Source organism: Leopardus geoffroyi, chromosome X (genome assembly GCF_018350155.1).
Source record: "Leopardus geoffroyi isolate Oge1 chromosome X, O.geoffroyi_Oge1_pat1.0, whole genome shotgun sequence".
NCBI lineage: Eukaryota > Metazoa > Chordata > Mammalia > Carnivora > Felidae > Leopardus > Leopardus geoffroyi.
In genome coordinates, this window is record NC_059343.1 from 11,678,754 (window position 1) to 11,698,450 (window position 19,697).

Sequence of the window (19,697 nt, forward strand, 5' to 3'; positions counted from 1 at the left end):
AATAAACTCAAAATGGATGAAAGACGCAAAGGTAAGACAGGAAGCCATCAAAATCCTCGAGGAGAAAGAAAGCAGGCAAAAACCTCTTTGATCTCAGCCATAGCAACTTCTTACTCAACACGTCTCCAGAGGCAAGGGAAACAAAAGCAAAAATGAACTACTGGGACCTCATCAGAATAAAAAGCTTCTGCACAGCGAAGGAAACAATCAGCAAAACTAAAAGGCAACTGACAGAATGGGAGAAGATATGTGCAAGTGACGTATCAGATAAAGGGTTAGTATTCAAAATCTACAAAGAACTTATCAAACTCAACACCCAAAAAACAAATAAGGCAGTGAAGAAATGGGCAAAAGACATGAATAGACACTTCTCCAAAGAAGACATCCAAATGGCCAACCGACACATGAAAAAATGCTCCACATCACTCATCATCAGGGAAATACAAATCAAAACCACAATGAGATACCACCTTACACCTGTCAGAATGGCTAACATTAACAACTCAGGCAACAACAGATGTTGGCAAGGATGAGGAGAAAGAGGATCTCTTTTGCATTGTTGGTGGGAAGGCAAACCGGTGTAGCCCCTCTGGAAACAGCATGGAGGTTCCTCAAAAAAATTAAAAATAGAGCTACCCTATGACCCAGCAATGGCACTATTAGGCATGTATCCACGGGATACAGGTGTGCTGTTTCGAAGGGACACATGCACCCCCATGTTTATAGCAGCACTATCCACAATAGCCAAAGTATGGAAAGAGCCCAAATGTCCATTGTCGGATGAATGGATAAAGAAGATGTGGTATCTATATACAATGGAGTATGACTCGGCAATCAAAAAGAATGAAATCTTGCCATTTGCAACTACGTGGATGGAACTGGAGGGGATTATGCTAAGTGAAATGAGTCAGTCAGAGAAAGACAAAACTCATATGACTTCACTCATATGAGGACTTTAAGAGACAAAACAGGTGAACCTAAGGGAAGGGAAACAAAAATGATATAAAAACAGGGAGGGGGACCAAACAGAAGAGACTCATAAATACGGAGAACAAACTGAGGGTTGCTGGAGGGGTGGTGGGAGGGGGGATGGGCTAAATGGGTAAGGGGCACTACGGAATCTACTCCTGAAATCATTGTTTCACTTTATGCTAACTAATTTGGATGTAAGTTTTAAAAAATAAAAAAGAAAATTAAAAAAAAAGAATAGACAGCCTCAGAATAGTTAACAACATACCATTGGAAAAGAAGACTATTTATTTATTTACTTATTTAAGATTTTTTCATTGGCAAATCTCAAACATCTGCAAAACTAGAGAAAATAACATAAGCCCCATGTCACTCACTCAGCTTCAAAAATTATCACCATTCTGCCATTCTTTCATCTCTCCCTTTGCTCAAATATTTTAAAGCAAATCTGTGAACATACTATTTTATATATAAATGCTTCATTATAAATTTGTAAGAGATAAGGAGCTTTGAAGATAACATAGCCATTATACTAGTATCAAACTTACTGGCATTTCTTAATAGATAATTTCTTAATATCCTCTGCAGTAGTCTGAATAATGCCCCCCCCTAAATATCAGGTATTTAGCCTTATAGCTTGTTGAAGTTACCTTATACGGAAAAACAGGTTTGTGCCAATGTGATGAAGTTAAGGATTTTGAGACACGGTAATTATCCTGGATATCCTGGATGGGCCCTAAATGCCATCACAGGTGTTCTTATATAAAGGAAGCAGAGAGGGGCACTTGGGTGGCTCTGTCGATTGAGCATCTGACTCAAGGTCAGTTCAGGTCGTGAGCCCAGGGTTGTGGGACTGAGCCCCACGTAGGGCTCCGTGCTGAGCGTAGAGCCTGCTTCACATTCTTTCTCTCCCTCTCTCTCTCCCCCTCTTTCCCTCTGCCCCTTTCCCCCCACCGGCACGTGCTTTCTCTCTCTCTAAAACAAAACAACAACAACAAAGAAGAAGAAAAGGAGGCAGATGTGACACAGAAGGCAGAAGGCTAGGTGACAACAAAAGCAGAAATTAGAACATAGTACGCTGCTGGCTTTGAAGATGGAGGAAGGGGGCCATGAGCTATGGTATATAGCTCTAGAAGCAGGAAAACACAAGAAAACAGATTTTCTGCTAGAGCTTTCAGAGGAAGCATGGCCCTGCTGACATTTTGGTTTAAGCCCAGTGAAGCTGATTTGGGACTAGTTAGTTTTAGAAAAAAAGAAACTGCATATCGATTATTTTAGGTTAAGTTTTTTTTATCGAGTCTACAAAGCAAGGCCTAGTTATAGAAGCCTAGCTTATATTTATGCCCGTTTCATCCTTTTCCCCTCTCTCTCTATGGGTAACATTCTTTTAACAAGTTTTCATTTGGCTTTTATTTTTTTTATTATAAACAAATGTGTAGTTACTATCTTATGTTAAGTTAGTAGAATATTGTATCTGCTTTTTATGCCTTGCTTTTTTTTTTTCACTTGGTAACATATCTTGGCAACCATCCCAAAGTCATATTTAGAGATATACCACATTCCTTTCCACAACTGTACTGTCCTCTGTTGTGTGATGTATCCTAGTTTATTCAACCAGTCTCCTAATGATGGGCATTTGGATGTTTCTAGTCTTTTGCTATTATAAATAGAGCATCAGTGAATAGTCTGGCGTAAATATCTTTCCATACATTTGCTGGTGCATACATGAGAGCGATTCTCAGAAGTGGGGTTGCTGAGGAAAACCAGCCTCGTGAAACAACACAAAACTAACAATCTCATCACAGCTAGTTTATTATAGTGTTTGAATACTAGTTTCAAATCATAGCAACATGTGGGATTACATTGTTATATATTAAAACAGAGTCAGGGTCATTAGTGATAGTGCTGGCCATTCCAAAAATGGCCTATCGCTTAAGCGATGGGTATTGAATATTCCAAAGACATTGTGTCTTTGACTTGTTCTTTCTGGAAAAGAGAGAAGGTCCTGGGACGAGGAGTTAATCTTAGGTTCTCATAGCATTTCTATCATATCTGTAAATAGCACTTAAACAAAATAAGAGCTTTCTTCATCTCTGATCTATTTTTGTGAATGCTCAGCTTGTTAGCATGCCTCCTCACACTATTTTTTAAAGTAGAGAACATCTCATTCCCTCAAAACTCTCAGATGTACAACTGTGCAGATAACAAAAGCACCAAAATCATGTATTATTCAGATGACATTCAAAGGGACACTACACCAAGATAATTCTACCAGCCCACGAATTAGTGGCGAAAATGAACCTTGGAGCAACATGCATATTTACTCGCTTCTCTGAGAACGCTTTGTTTTTATTTCTCACCTTTATGAACAAGAGCTATAAGCTCTTTCACATCACATTGTTTAGTCTCATAATCTCCCCGTAGAAGTTTGGCAGGTGAAAATGACACTATTGAAGTTGCCCACATGGAGACAGACAAATGCCCACTATGGCTACCTCACAGGACAGATTAGATTTCAACTTCTCTGTAATAATTGAGACTCTGCCAACAGCTCAAGAAAAAAGATAAACAGTCCCTTTACCTTCATGCTCTGCTCACCTCTCCCCACAAAGCTGACATTTCAATGCCCAAGAGCTTTCTGTGTTGTGCCTGGCAAAGTAGTTAGTGATCAGCCATCTTCTTTGATCAACCATCTAAATGTTGAGAGGATGTAAGAAGCCATTTTTACTAGCGTAATTCTTTAGTTTTCTTAAACCTATTTTATGCCAACACCTTAGCCTGAATTATTTCATTCGAAGCACGCTAACTAGAAGGCATGGAATCCCATAGTTAAGAGAAAGGGCTTGGGGTCTGTCCAACAAATACTAGAATTTAACTCGATCAATGACTGGGAGTCCCTGCCAAATTACCCAAATTCTCTGAGTATCATTTCCTCATGCAGAAATCAGGGCTAACAGTATCTACCTCATAAAATGGAATGATATAATCCAATATTGAGTAATATATGTATAAGTCTTAACTCTAAGTATCACACTTGGTAAGCAGTAACATGTGAGAGCATTTCTTATGGCTACTCATATTTGTAATTTGCAGACCTGAGAGTTAAGGTACTTTAAAGAATTTGGTTATTCCCTGCTGTATAGAATTAACCTTACCCAAAAAGAGGTCTGGCCTTTGCCTTTGGGCTACTGGGAGGCGACTGCTAGGCCTTTGAAATGCCATCCCTGATTGGGACATTTTTGTTTGGAACCTTGGCCAACAGACAGTCTAATAATGTAATTTATAATGGGAGCTATGGACCATAAGGTATGAGTTCTACCTTTGGAGGGGCTCAAGATATAAGGTCAGCCACATGGGCAGTATTGTGACCAAACCTCAATAAAAACTCTGGACACCAAAGCTCAAGTGAGCTGCCCTGGTTGGTGATACTCCATATATATCGTCACACACCAGTGCTGGGAAAGTAACCCTGTCCATGACTCCATGGGGAGAGGGCAATGGAAGTTTTGCATTTGGCACTTTTCCTGATCTCTGCCCTATATGATTCAAAACCACGTTGAAATATCACCTCACACCTCCCTAGGATGGCTGTTTTCAAAACAACAAGAGACAACAAGTGTTGGCAAGAATGTAGAGAAATTGGAACACTTACATACTGTTAATAGGAATGTGAAATGGTGCAACCACTATGGAAAACGGTATGGAGGTTCCTCAAAAATTTAAAAATAGAACTAGCATATGATCCAGAAATCCTACCTCTGGGTATTTACCCAAAAGAATTGAAATCAAGGTCTCAAAGAGATATTAACACTCTCAGGTTCACTGCAGCGCTATTCACAACAGCCAAGAGACAGAAACAAACGAAGATATTCATTGGTTCATGCATAGGTAAATAAATGTGGTATACACATACAATGGAATAGTATTCAACCTTTAAAAAAAATTCTGCAATACGTGACATGGATGAACCTTGAGGACACTATGCTGAGTGAAGCAAGCCAGTCACAGAAGGAGAAAAACTGCATGATTTCACTGATATGAAGTCTATAAAATAATCAAACTCATAGAAAATGGAACGGTGCTTGCCTGGGGCTGAGGAGAAACGAGAAGTTACTAACCAACAGATAATAAAGTTTCAGTTATGTAAGATGAATAAGTTCTAGAGATCTGCTATACAACGTTATGCCTATAGTTAACAACACTGACCTGTACTCTTACAAATTTGCTATGAGAGCAGATCTCTTATTAAGGGTTCTTACCATAATAAAATACAATTTTTCTTTAATTGTAGGAAAATGTTGTCTTTCAGTGAGCAACTATGCATTGTCATACCCCTTCCAGTTGTCAGATTCTACCTTGCCATTGTCTTTGAGCTATTTTACAATACTGTAAAAGGTAGGCGATGCCAATGTAAAATAATTTTTATAGATATGCAAATTCTTTCCTGATAGAGATCTGACTTTTTTGTCCCTCGTGCAAAAACCAGCTTTGTGTCCACTTGCACATTCAATTAAAAATTTCTTTGTTGCATATAAATTTGTGTTTTGACTTTTACTTTGAGAGGTTTTGTTTTTGTTTTTAAGTAGGCTTCACACCCAGTAAAGAGTCCAACGTGGGGCCAGAATTCACGGCCCTGAGATCAAGATCTGAGCTGAGATCAAGAGCCAGATGCTTAACCAACTGAGCCACCCAGGCGCCCCTGGACTGGTTTTAATATCTGCAGTTTCTTCATGAATTAATTAAATAAAATCCTCAACACATGTTCATTTTTATATATGTATAAGAGTCATGATTTTACCTTTTCTGAAAGTTATCCTTTAACACAGAGTATTTGGTGTGTGTGTGTGGGGGGGTACCCCTAAAGGTGAGCGACTAGCATTCTTACTGATGGTAACATACAGCAGCCTTAAGGTGTGTTGATTGGGGGGGGGGGGGAATGAGAACTATTACTTTAAGAATATATTGTGACTTGTTAAAGTAGGAATTTACTGATTACAGCTGGCAGGCATCCAATTTTTAATTTTGGCAACAATTCCCAACATTTTCCGTGGTGAGTACCCTTCCACTATGCCAAGTCCGTTGCAGTTTACATGAAGGGGCCTCCACCCCACTCCACGAAGGTGAACAGAGTACAGTGGTTTATATTCGGGGCTGAGCGAAACTACTCAAGTGTGACTTTCCATTCTACCACTTATCAGCTCAGGACATAGTCTTTCTATGTCTCATTTTCTTCCTGAGTAAAATAGACAAAAGAGTAATGCCTATCACATGGGAAAAGTGCTTGGTACCATGTTAACTTTCATAATTCTTCCACGAACCTGCCCATACTGTTAACTTTCAGAGATGAGCCCACGACCAAGTTAAGCTAGTGGGAATGAAGGTTAAGGCTTCTGTTAAAGCTTTTGGAGAACACTCCTTCTTGCTGATCTTAAATCAGGAGGATGTAGGTCTGAAGCCTATGTCTTGATACCCGATGGGAGCCTGAACATGAGCCAACACAAGGAAGAAGATACTGAAGAGAGTTCCCGGGGTTGTCAGCTGACAAACTGACCCTTGCACTTTTCACGTGCCTGAGTCAGTTTAGTCCCCTTTCGGTTCCAAGCGAGCATGAGTTGGGTTTTCTGTCACACGCGACCAGAAAATCCTACCTGATTCAGGAGTCAAAGATAAAATGTCGTTGGGGCCCAATAGTATTTCTAGTATCCCTCAAACTGCATTACCAAGGGGATTGCCTGCATGTAGAGCCTAGTCCATTCGTCACTTGGGGGAGTGCTGGGGAGTGCAGAAGGGAAAGAGACCATATTAATGACCCCACGGGAAATCCAACTCTCAATGTAGAATAATTTGAGCAAATCTCTTTACAAAGAGATTATTTACAAAGCTGTGGAGTGTGTGTCAAAAGGACCAAAGGAACAAGCAGAGCACAGGTCTGGGTGTGGGTCAGCCACTGACACTCTTAGGTCTACAGGGATGAAGTGACATTAAGAATACAAGACGCCGAGTCATATAGAAACAGCCACCTATGAAAGAACATTGACTTTCAGTGGAGGTCTAGGAGGAAGTCAGGGAGAAACAACACTGATTTCACGCTCCTCCAGCCTCCAGCCTCTTGCAGGGTTCCTCGTCGACTAAACTGGAAGAAAGATGGCAGAAGGCAGAAGAGAAAAGGTGGAAGGTGTATCCGGAAAGGCAATGGGAGGATTCCAGCCCAAGAATCCTGGTGAAGCTGTGCTGATTCAGACTCTCTCAGCAACTCAAAAAACATACAAAAACCAAAAAAACAAAAACAAAAAACCCCCAAAAACCAACTTCAAGTTCTACCATATTTGCTTCTATGATACGATTTCCTGATGAGTGCTTTGAAACTGCCAATATTGGGGGACTCCAGGGATCCCGTTTTGGACTAACCATAGCCTAGAATACAATGATGACCTTGAAGCTTCCCCAAGAAAAACAGGGATAATAAAAATAACTTCAGCAAATGAAAATTTTTATCACTGAAAACGCTTTATATGGTATATATGCAAATTGAATCCCATGCACCCATGTGAAAGATTGGGATGGATTTATGTACTGATGAGACTATCTCTAAAGTTCGCTCTTGTATATAAAAGCTAGATACACAACAATGTATACAGTATCACTCTTTTTGGGTAAAAAAAAAAGGAATAAAAAGAATTTTATATATTTTCACTACAATGTCTTTGTTCTACTGAAATTTTTACTACAAAGTATTACTATTTCCATGAACTAAAAAAAAAAGATGAAAGAACTTTTTAAGTTTATTTATTTACTCTGAGAGAGAGAGGAGAGAGATCATGAGCAGGGGAGAGACACAGAGAGGGAGAGAGAGAATCCCAAGCAGGCTCTGCACTGATGTGGGGCTCGATCTCACAAGCCATGAGATCATGACCTGAGCCGACATCAAGAGTCGGACACTGAACCAACTGAGCCATCCGGGCACCCCAAAGGTGAAAATTTTTTTTTAAAAAAACTAAAGGTTGACAAGAACTCCATCATTAAAAGATCATGTGTAGATCGGTGCTTTTCAAAAATAAATGTTCACATAAGTGGCCAGGGTATCTTGCTGAAATGTAGGCCCTAATTCAGTAGGGGTGAGACAGGACCTGAGATGTTACATTTCTGCCAAGCTTCCAGGTGACACTGATGCCTCTGATCCATGAATCACACTTTAAGGAGCAAGGTTCTAGACCAAGTATCAGCAAACTTACTCTGTAAAGGGCCAGAGGGCAAATATCTAGGCTTTGCAGACTATATAGTCTTTGTCACGACTGTGCTCAGCCACAAATAATATATAAACAAAGAGGTAGACGCCTGATGTGGCCCACAGTCCATAGTTTGTTAAACCCTGTGCTAGACTATTAATAGTAGCAATAAAAAGTGTTTATTATGTGGCAATTTCTCCGCAAAATGCCTCTTATGGGTTAAATTATGTCTTCCCTAAAATATATGTTGAATTCCAAATCTGCACAACCTGAACCCACAGAATTCAGCATAAAGAGAAGAAATTCATTTTTATTTTCAATTTTTATTGAAAATATTTTTCTTTAATTTTTTTCTACTATAGTTTTTACTTTTGTATACATTTTTTTCAAATTCTATTTTACTTCCATCATTTCATTTTAGTCTACTTCAGTGTATTCATTTTTTCAAATTTTCAAATGATTTCCTTTTTTTTATTTTTCTTTTTTCCCCCCTTTTTTCTCTAATCTATCAAGCCACTTTCAACACCCAGACCAAAACACACCTAGGATCTAGCATCATTTATTCAATTGTGTGTGTGTGTGTGTTTGTTTAATTTTTTAATTTTAATATTTTTTTAATTTTAATTTTTTTAACTTCAATTTTTCTACCTCATTAATTCCTTTTCTCCCTTGAAAATGACAAAACAAAGGAATTCACCCCAAAAGAAAGAACACAAAGAAACGACAGCCAGGGATTTAACCAACACAGATACAAGCGAGATGTCTGAACCAGAATTTAGAATCATGATAATAAGAATACTAGTTGGAGTCAAAAATAGATTAGAATCCCCTTATGCAGAGATAAAAGAAGTAAAAAATAGCCAGAATGAAATTAAAAATGCTATAACTGAGCTGCAATCATGGATGGATGCAGCGGCAGCAAGGATGGATGAGGCAGAACAGAGAATCAGCGATATAGAGGACAAACTTATAGAGAATAACAAAGCAGAAAAAAAGAGGGATATTAAGGCAAAAGAGCACGATTTAAGAATTACAGAAATCAGTGACTCATTAAAAAGGAACAACATCAGAATCACAGGGGTCCCAGAAGAGGAAGAGAGAGAAATAGGGGTAGAATAGGGGTATGTGAGCAAATCATAACGGAAAACTTTCCTAACCTGGGGAATGACACAGACATCAAAATCCAGGAAGCACAGAGGACCCCCATTAGATTCAACAAAAACTGACCATCAACAAGACATATCATAGTCAAATTCACAAAATACTCAGGCAAGGAGAGAATCATGAAAGCAGCAAGGGAAAAAAAGTCCCTAACCTACAAGGGAAGACAGATCAGGTTTGCAGCAGACCTATCCACAGAAACTTGGCAGGCCAGAAAGGAGTGGCAGGATATATTCAATGTGCTGAACCAGAAAAATATGCAGCCAAGAATTCTCTATCCAGCAAGGCTGTCATTCAAAATAGAAGGAGAGATAAAAGTTTCCCAGATGAACAAAAATTAAAGGAGTTTGTGACCACTAAACCAGCCCTGCAAGAAATTTTAAGGGGGACTCTGAGGGGAGAAAAGATGAAAAATACATACATACATACATACATACATACATACATACGTACGTACCAAAAGCAACAAAGATTACAAAGGACAAGAGAACACCACCAGAAACTCCAACTCTATAGCAACATAATGGCAATAAATTCCTATCTTTCAGTACTCACTCTAAACGTCAATGGACTCTATGGTCCAATCAAAACACATAGGGTAACAGAACGGATAAGAAAACAAGATCCACCGATAAGCTGTTTACAAGAGACCCACTTTAGACCTAACGACAGCTTCAGATTGAAAACGAGGGGATGAAGAACCATCTATCATGTCAACAAAAGAAAGCCAGAGTACCCATACTTATATCAGACAATCTAGACTTTAAAATAAAGACTGTATCAAGAGATGCAGAAGGGCATTATATCATAATCAAGAGGTCTCTCCAGCAAGATCTAACAATTGTAAACATTTATGTACCAAATGTGGAAGCAACCAAATATATAAATCAGTTAATCACAAACAAAAAGAAACTCATCAATAGTAATACCATAATAGTAGGAGACTTCAACACCCCACTCACAGCAATGGACAGATCATCTGATCAAAAAATCAACAAGGAAACAAAGGCCTTGAATGACACACTGGACCAGATGGACTGAACAGATATATTCAGAACATTTCATCCTAAAGCAGCAGAATATACATTCTTCTCCAGTGCACATGGAACGTTCTCCAGAATAGACCACATATTAGGACATAAATCAGCCCTCAGCAAGTACAAAAAGATCGAGATCATACCGTGCATATTTTCAGACTACAACGTGATGAAACTCGAAATCAACCACAAGAAAAAATTTGGAAAGGTAACAAATACTTGGAGAGTAAAGAACATCCTACTAAAGAATGAATGGGCCAACCAAGAACTTAAAGAAGAAATTAAAAAGTATATGGAAGCCAATGAAAATGATAACACCACAACCCAAAACCTCTGGGACACAGCAAAGGCGTTCATAACAGGAAAGTATATAGCAATCCAGGCCTTCCTAAAGAAGGAAGAAAGATCTCAGATACACAACCTAACCTTATGCCTTAAGGAGCTGGAAAAAGAACAGCAAATAAAACCCAAAACCAGCAGAAGACAGGAAATAATAAAGATTAGAGCAGAAATTAATGCTATTGAAACCAAAAAAACAGTAGAACAGATCAATGAAACCAGAAGCTGGTTCTTTGAAAGAATTAACAAAATTGATAAACCACTAGGCAGTTTGATCAAAAAGAAAAAGGAAAGGACTCAAATAAATAAAATCAAGAATGAAAGAGGGGAGATCACAACGAACACAGCAGAAATAAAGACAATAATAAGAGAATATTATGAGCAATTATATGCCAATAAAATGGGCAATCTGGAAGAAATGGACAAATTCCTAGAAACATATACACTACCAAAACTGAAACAGGAAGAAATAGGAAAATTTGAACAGATGCATAACCAGTAAAGAAATCGAATTAGTAATCAACTATCTCCCAAAAAACAAGAGTCCAGGGCCAGATGGCTTTCCGGGGGAATTCTACCAAACATTTAAGGAAGAGTTAATATCTATTCTCTTGAAGTTATTCCAAAAAATAGAAATGGAAGGAAAGATTCCAAACTCTTTCTATGAGGCCAGCATTATCTTGATTCCAAAACCAGACAGAGACCCCACTAAAAAGGAGAACTATAGACCAATTTCCCTGATGAACACGGATGCAAAAATCCTCAACAAGATATTAGCCAACTGGATCCAACAATACATTAAAAAAATTATTCACCACGACCAAGCAGGACTTATACCTGGGATGCAGGGCAGGTTCAATATCCGCAAAACAATTAACCTGATTCATCACATTAATAAAAGAAAGGACAAGAACCATACGATCCTCTCAATAGATGCAGAGAAAGCATTTGACAAAATACAGCATCCTTTCTTGATAAAAGCCCTTAAGAAAGTAGGGACAGAAGGAGCATACCTCGAGATCATAAAAGCCATATATGAGCAACCCAACGCTAATATCATCCTCAATGGGGAAAAACTGAGAGCTTTCCCCCTAAGGTCAGGAACAAGACAGGGATGTCCAGTCTCGCCACTGTTATTCAACATAGTATTGGAAGTCTTAGCCTCTGCAATCAGACAACACAAAGAAATAAAAGGCATCCAAATCGGCCAGGAGGAGGTCAAACTTTCACTCTTTGCAGATGACATGATACTGTATATGGAAAGCCCTAAAGATTCTACCAAAAAACTGCTAGAACTGATTCATAAATTCAGGAAAGCTGCAGGATATACAATCAATGCACAGAAATCGGTGGCATTCCTATTCACCAACAATGAAGCAACATAAAGAGAAATCAAGGAATCGATCCCATTTACAGTTGCACCAAAAACCATAAAATACCTAGGAATAAATATAACCAAAGAGGTGAAAAATCTGTACACTGAAAACTATAGAAAGCTTATGAAAGAAATTGAAGAAGACACAAATAAATGGAAAAAGATTCTGTGCTCCTGGATAGGAAGAACAAATATTGTGAAAATGTCGATACTACCCAAAGCAATCTACATATTCAATGTGATCCCTATCAAAGTAACACCAGCATTCTTCACAGAGCTAGAACAAATAATCCTACAATTTGTATGGAACTAGAAAAGACCCCGAATAGCCAAAGCAATCTTGAAAAAGAAAACCAAAGCAGGAGGCATCACAATCCCAGACTTGAGGCTATACTACAAAGCTGTAATCATCAAGACAGTATGGTACTGGCACAAGAACAGACAGATCAATGGAACAGAATAGAGAACCCAGAAATGGACCCACAAACGTATGGTCAACTAATCTTTGACAAAGAAGGAAAGAACATCCAATGGAATAAAGACAGTCTCTTCAGCAAGTGGTGCTGGGAAAACTGGACAGCGACATGCAGAAGAATGAACCTGGACCGCTTTCTTATACCATACACAAAAATAAACTCAAAGTGGATGAAAGACCTCAATGTAAGACAGGAAGCCATCAAAATCCTCGAGGAGAAAGTAGGCAAAAACCTCTTTGACCTCAGCCGCAGCAACTTCTTACCTCCAGAGGCAAGGGAAACAAAAGCAAAAATGAACTACTGGGACCTCATCAAAATAAAAAGCTTCTGCACAGCGAAGGAAACCATCAGCAAAACTAAAAGGCAACTGACAGAATCTTGCCATTTGCAACTATGTGGATGGAACTGGAGGGTATTATGCTAAGCGAAATTAGAGAAAGACAAATATCAGATGATTTCACTCATATGAGAACTTTAAGAGACAAAACAGATGAACATAAGGGAAGGGAAGCAAAAAAAATATAAAAACAGGGAGGGGGACAAAACCTAAGAGACTCTTAAATATGGAGAACAAACAGATGGTTACTGGAGGGGCTAAATGGGCAAGGGGCACTACAGAATCTACTCCTGAAATCATTGTTGCACTATATGCTAATCTGGATGTAAATTAAATGAAATAAAATTTTCAAAAAAGAAAAGAAATAATTATGAATGTAAAAAAATAAAACATTATGATAGAAAAAATAAATAAATAAAATACGTGGTGAATTCCTACTCCTGGTAGGAGTAGGTGACCTTATTTAGAAAAAGGGCACTTGTGGGGATGAGCACTGGGTGTTGTATGTAAGCGATGAATCACGGGAATCTACCCCCAAAACCAAGAGCACACCGTACACGCTCTATGTCAGCCAACTTGACAATAAATTATATTAAAAAAATAAAATAAAATAAAGTTGAAAAAAATAAAAATAAAAAATAAATAGAAAAAAAATAAAAATAATAAAACAATAGAAAATAAATGGAGATACAATTTCCATAACATAAAAAAAAAAGAAAAAAGGGTCTAAAAGGCCTAATCCAATATGACTGATTTCCTTGTAAGAGGAGGAAACTATGGACACAGGCAGAGACAGACAGAAGATGGTCACGTGGAGACAGACACAGAGATTGGAGTTACGTTGCCACAAGCCAAAGAATGCCTGAGGCGACCAGAAACTAGAGGAGGCAAAGGAGCCTCCTTTTCTAGCAGCTTCAGAGGGAGCATGTCTCTGCCAACACTTTAATTTCAGACTTCTGACCTCCAGAACTGTGAAAGAATGCATTTCTGTTGCGTTAAGCCACTCAGTTTGTACCCCGTTACAGTGGCCCTAGGAAACTGATACAGTGCATCGCTTCTCGGCCTTTTGGCTAAGATCAAGTGTAGGAAACTGATACAGTGCTTACCACAAATTACTTAACTGCCTAGTAAGTCAGGTACAGTTATTATCCCTATGGTGCTGACCCCTGTTTTCTTCCTTAAACGTTCTTAAGGGATGCCCTAGTTTTATTAGACATAAATTTATTTATGTTTCGTGTGTCATGTGTTGACGTGTTTATGATTTATTATCCATAAGTGAAAACGAGGATCAATTAACTTCCCTGTCCCACTGTGGAAGAATGACTGGTACATAAATCAAAACTAGGATTAAAAAAACCCAACTACGATCAACTGCTTCTCTTTAATGATTTTGCTCAGTTTAACCAACTTTCCAGATGACCTTTTTACCGTGTCGGATATAATATCCTACTTAAGCATTCTTCAGCACAGCACTGTCTAACAGAAATAAATGAGAACACAGGTAAGGTTTAGATGTGTACCAATTCATGTTAAGAAGGAGTAAAAGGAAACGGGTAAGATTAATTTCAACAATCATATCCAAAATATCATTTCATATTCCATATAATCAATTATTAATGAGCTATTTTCCACTTTTTTTTTCTTACTGTCTTCAAAATCTGGCACATCTCATTTAGAATTAGCCACATAACCCGTGCTTGGTGCCCACATGTAACTGGGCATCAAGAAAAGAAAGAAAAGAAAATCTAAGAAAATGTGTAAGAAAATCTCATAGTTGGTCTTTCTCATTGAACTTTTAGCCCAGTATACTCTAATCTTACCATAATAAATTCTAGTCCTTAAAATCCAGAAGGATCTTTAGAAGAATGGAAATTACTGCAAGACCCTTCCCTGTTTTTCAACCAGCCTAGGGCTGAGAACTCTCACATATAATCTAAAACATAACATCCTCACCGTGGATTACAAGTCCCTCCTTACCTGGCCCCTGACTACCCCTCTGACATCATTTCCTACCAGCCTCTCCTTCACGGGCTCTGTTTCTCCACAAAGCCAAGGTTATACTTCAGGGTTCTTACACCTGCTCGTATTAAAGGACAATTTTCAAGAAAGGTAAAATCATGACTCTCGTATAGATGTAAAATGAACATGTGTTAAAAATTTTACTTAACTCGTTGTCAGTGAGGAAACCGGTAAGACGCTACAGCCAATTCAAATGAGGATCCAAAAGACAGACACATCAATAGATCAGGGATATTGAAATGAATGTGCGCAGGGAGCAAAATTAGCTTCTTCCTCAGTACGGGAGGAGAGTCACTTGAACCTCCAAGAGAAATAATTTATTACATGTCTAGAGACCGGTGCTATTTTGCATCCCTATCAGTTACCTGTAACTTACTGAATTGTACAACAACTCAAAGGCAATAAAAGGCACAGGGTCCCTAGAGGATCAGAATCAAATGACCGGGAAGGGTGTGCTTTAAACTAGGATTTCTCATCTTCAGCACTAGTGACATTATGGGCTAGATAATTCTTGGTTGGGGTGGGCGGGACTGTCTTGCACGCCGTGAGATGTTGAATAGCATCTCTGGCCTCTACTCACAAGATGCTAATGGCACCCTCCCCCTAAAGTTGCGACAACCAAAAATGTCTCCAGGTGTTACCAGATGTCAAGGGGGGTGCAAATCACCCGTAGCTGAAAATCATTACTTTAAACGATGTACAGTTTTCCAGTGGAACACACATTTTCCCCTACTCTTGTTTTTCTAAGTGGAACGTTTCTCTCTCATATCCTTTCTTGGCGCTCTGTCACTTTATTCAAATCTTTGCTGAAATGTCACCTCTTCCTGGAGGTCTCTCTTGCCACCCTGTCTGAAATAGAGCCTGTCTTCCTTTTGCCCTCTGCTTTATTCTTCTACTTTGGCCAGATCTTTCTCTTAAAGCGTTCTTGTTTTTTGCGTGGCTTCCTCACTGTAGAACATAAGTTCTGTGAGGACACAAACTTTGTCCAGTTTGTTCGCTGATGTTTTCTAAGTTCTCAGTACAGCGCCTGGCATGGGGTAGACTCTCTGGAAATGTTTGTTGGATTAATGAATCGATCAATGCATGATAGAACCAAGACAAATTTACATACCCCCCAAATCTCCTACAAACAATACATTAAAAATACAAAACATAAATAGAGATATGGAGTTTTATTTTGCTGAAATAAAATAGCCATCTGAAACTTGACTAGAGAGTGAATTCCCGGGGTGCCAATTCTTTTGAGTTGGGCCCCCCTCTCCTTCCATGTGACTTTGTGAAGACTGTTAAAGCCAACTTCCTTAAACAAATTAATAGTATGTCAAAGTTTATTACTCATTAACAGGGGAACTAGCAGATGGAGAATGCCAGTTTGGAAAAAAGTTCGAGGTGCATAGACATAGGTTCTACGTGGGGGACTGATTTCACACACAACTCGGTCGCTAAGTGACGACACTGGTTTCTTTCATAGAGTGCTCATTTTATCACGACCCCAAACTGGTCATTTTTTTACCAAGTGGCATAGGTTAATAGTTAGGGCTTAGGGCCGTCAGGAGCATCTTTCCATAATTGCTAGACATGAGTGATTAGTCAGACATAATAGGTTGTATGTTCAAGACATAAGCAATAAGCCACCTCTCTGTGGCTAGATGTCCCAAGTTAACGAGGTTTGTCCCCTGATGAAGGGGCACATTAACACAACGGCACCAAAAGGTACCAGGCAAAGTCAACCAATGTGGACAAAGGTCCTGCTTTTTTCTTCCACACAGCTATTAGCAGATTTCTTCAGCAACCAAAGACATTGACCACTCAGTTCGCTTAATTCTCAATTTGAGGATAAACCTTTTTTTGTTAGGATTCACTACATTTTCTACCACGCATCACTGCACCCTGGGATGTAATCAGCCTTGATTCAAGTGTAATTGATTTACGTTAAGTCTCTGTTTGGGCTCATTAGTCTAGGACAATTGAAATCGGCATTAAAACATTGTCAAGATGAGGTTACTAACGGTGCCTCCTTTCACTAATTCAAAGCAGATTAGTTCACCTCTCTGTGCAAAGCTTACTTATTTTCAAAATGGAGATAACAATAAACTTGCCTCATTGGATTTCCACAGCTACCAAAAGAAAACGGTGACTCTAAACAGTTAAGAACTCAACACATTCCTTAAAGGTGATCATCCTGATAATCTGCATTGTGCCGAAATTAATGCTAAGATTATCACCAAAAACAAGGCCAAAGTTTAATACGCTATTACCAAGAACTTAACTTCCCTGAGAGACCTGTATCAGTCAGAACCCCAGACACCTAAAAACCCCAACTTGAGAAATCCTGTTCTTTACCAAAATGCAAGGCCGTGGACGTAGTGCCGACAGGTAAATGCTCAACGAAAAAGGCTGTAATGACAGTAAGTTTAATGCAAAGGTGGAACTAGAAATTTAATAGCACATTCTCCAGACTCCTTTAACGAGGGTAATCGCTGCCCCCGAACCACACTCGTCACACGTTTCTATGTATGTTTCTCGCGTGCTGCAGTGGAGAAAGCCACGCAATGCAATATGCGGGATTCATAACACCACTGCCTAGCAGCAACCTTTCTCTCAGGACAGCCCACGAATCTCTGCAGGCGTGTTCCCAAAAGACCTTTCTTGGAGAACGCACAAGACTCGTTCCCCTGGCAATGGGAGCCCGAGGGCCTGAGGCTGCCAGGAGCGACAGTTGCCTCAGCCTTGCGTCTGGGCCCCACCCGTCTCAGCCTCACCCTCCTTTAGGGCCCCTCTCATCCCTGCTCCCATTGCGCCTCACCACCTGCCTCCGAGCGGCCCTCCACCATCAGCTGGCCCTGAACAAAATTGCAGAGAGATGACGCTTGTCCTTTGTCCTGTCTCTGCTGCCTCCCAGCCTCTAGCCTCCATCACCGGTGACGCCAGCTCAGTCCCAGAAACGCTGGCGGCCAACAGTTCAAAGGCTTAGTCTAACTCAGGGCACGTGCATTTGCACTGGTCATGTTTCAAGGCAGAGCAGGGTGTGACAGGCCCGAGGCTCAGGAGCCAGGAGACCTCTCTTTAGAAATGATCCTTCCCGACCCTCTGTTCTGGTCATCCGTGAAAAAGAACGCTGACCCTTCGGGCGCCTGGGGGGCTCAGTCGGTTGAGTGTCTGACTTCGGCTCAGGTCATGATCTCGCGGTTTGTGGGTTCGAGGTCCGCGTCGGGCTCTGTGCTGACAGCTCGGAACCTGCAGCCTGCTTCTGATTCTGTGGCTCCCTCTCCCTCCTTCTCTCTCCTTCTCCCCCACTCACACTCAGTCTCTCTCTCTCAAAAATAAACATTTAAGAATTTTTTTTAGGGGTGCCTGCATGGCTCTGTCGGTTAAACATTCGGCTCGGGTCATGATCTCACAGTTTGTGAGTTCGAGCCCCGCATCAGACTCTGTGCTGACAGCTCAGAGCCTAGAGCCTGCTTCGGATTCTGTGTCTCCCTCTCTCTCTGCCTCTCCCCTGCTTGTGCTCTGTCTCTCAAAAATAGATAAAAATGCAAAAAAAAAAATTTTTATAAAAAAGAAAAAATAAAAAACTAATTTAAAGAATGCCGACCCCCCTCTATCACAGGCTCATTGAGAAAAGTAATGGGTTTAACGGTGATAAAATAAATAGAACAATAAGAATACACACTGAGCATGGACACTAGCTGAGGAGTGCGATGAATGCCAACAGTAGCACCTGAGAACCAGGGAGACTAGAAAAAATTAAAGAACATGGAACTAGAAATCTCTAAACCAGCAGTTACCAAACTTGCACCTCAGCATCTGTTGGAGGAGGCCTCGTTAAAACACAGATTGTCAGGCCTCGCCCTGGACTTTCTGAGCCAGCAGGTCTGGGGTGAGACCTGAGAATGGGCACTTGTCACTCATTCCAGGGGATGCTGAGGCCGCTGCTCCGGGAACCACTCTCTGAAAAGCCTAGCCGTAAACTAGTGATTCTCCACCATGGCCTTACATATCACTGGAATCATTTGCGAGAGGGAAAATCACTTTGGATCAAGTTTCCTCCTCACAGTTTTTTGATTTAAGTGGTGTGGGGTGCAGCCTGGGCTTCGGGACTATGATAGGCCTGGGCAATCTGTGTCCAGGATGGAGAACCTTTGCTCTCCACCAAGAAGCAGCATCAACAAATCCGTGGATCTTATTGTTATGCCCTGCCCCTGCTCGGCTTGCCTCTCTTGTGCACTTGCTACAACAGCTCCCTAAAATCTTAGGGGGGTAGACCTAATGATGGACCCACCTCGCTGAAGAGAACAGGCATATGGTTCCAGGTTCAACACCCGCCTAGGTACAGTCAGAGCTTCAAATGGCACCGAATAAATTTTAAGTCTTGGCTATCTAGGTTTTCAACCCCAGTTATGTACTGAAACCGCCTGGGAGACTTTTAAGCAAGCCTGATGGATAGCCACATCCAAACCAAGATTCCTAACCTTTGACCACCCACGGGAATCACCCAGGAACTTTAACTTTGGGATACCAACTCCAGAGCTTCTGGTCTGGACGGAGTCTGGATATAAAACCCTCCCGGGAGATTCTAACCTACACCCAAGGTTGAGAAAGTCTGGTTCAAACCAAGCGTCTTCCTGAAGCATCTATAATCCTCACCCACCAGATGGTGACAGAACTTATCGTGGTGAGCATAGTGTGATATATAGAATCATTGAATCACTATGTTGTATGCTATGTTGAAACTAACATCACCTTCTATGTCAACTA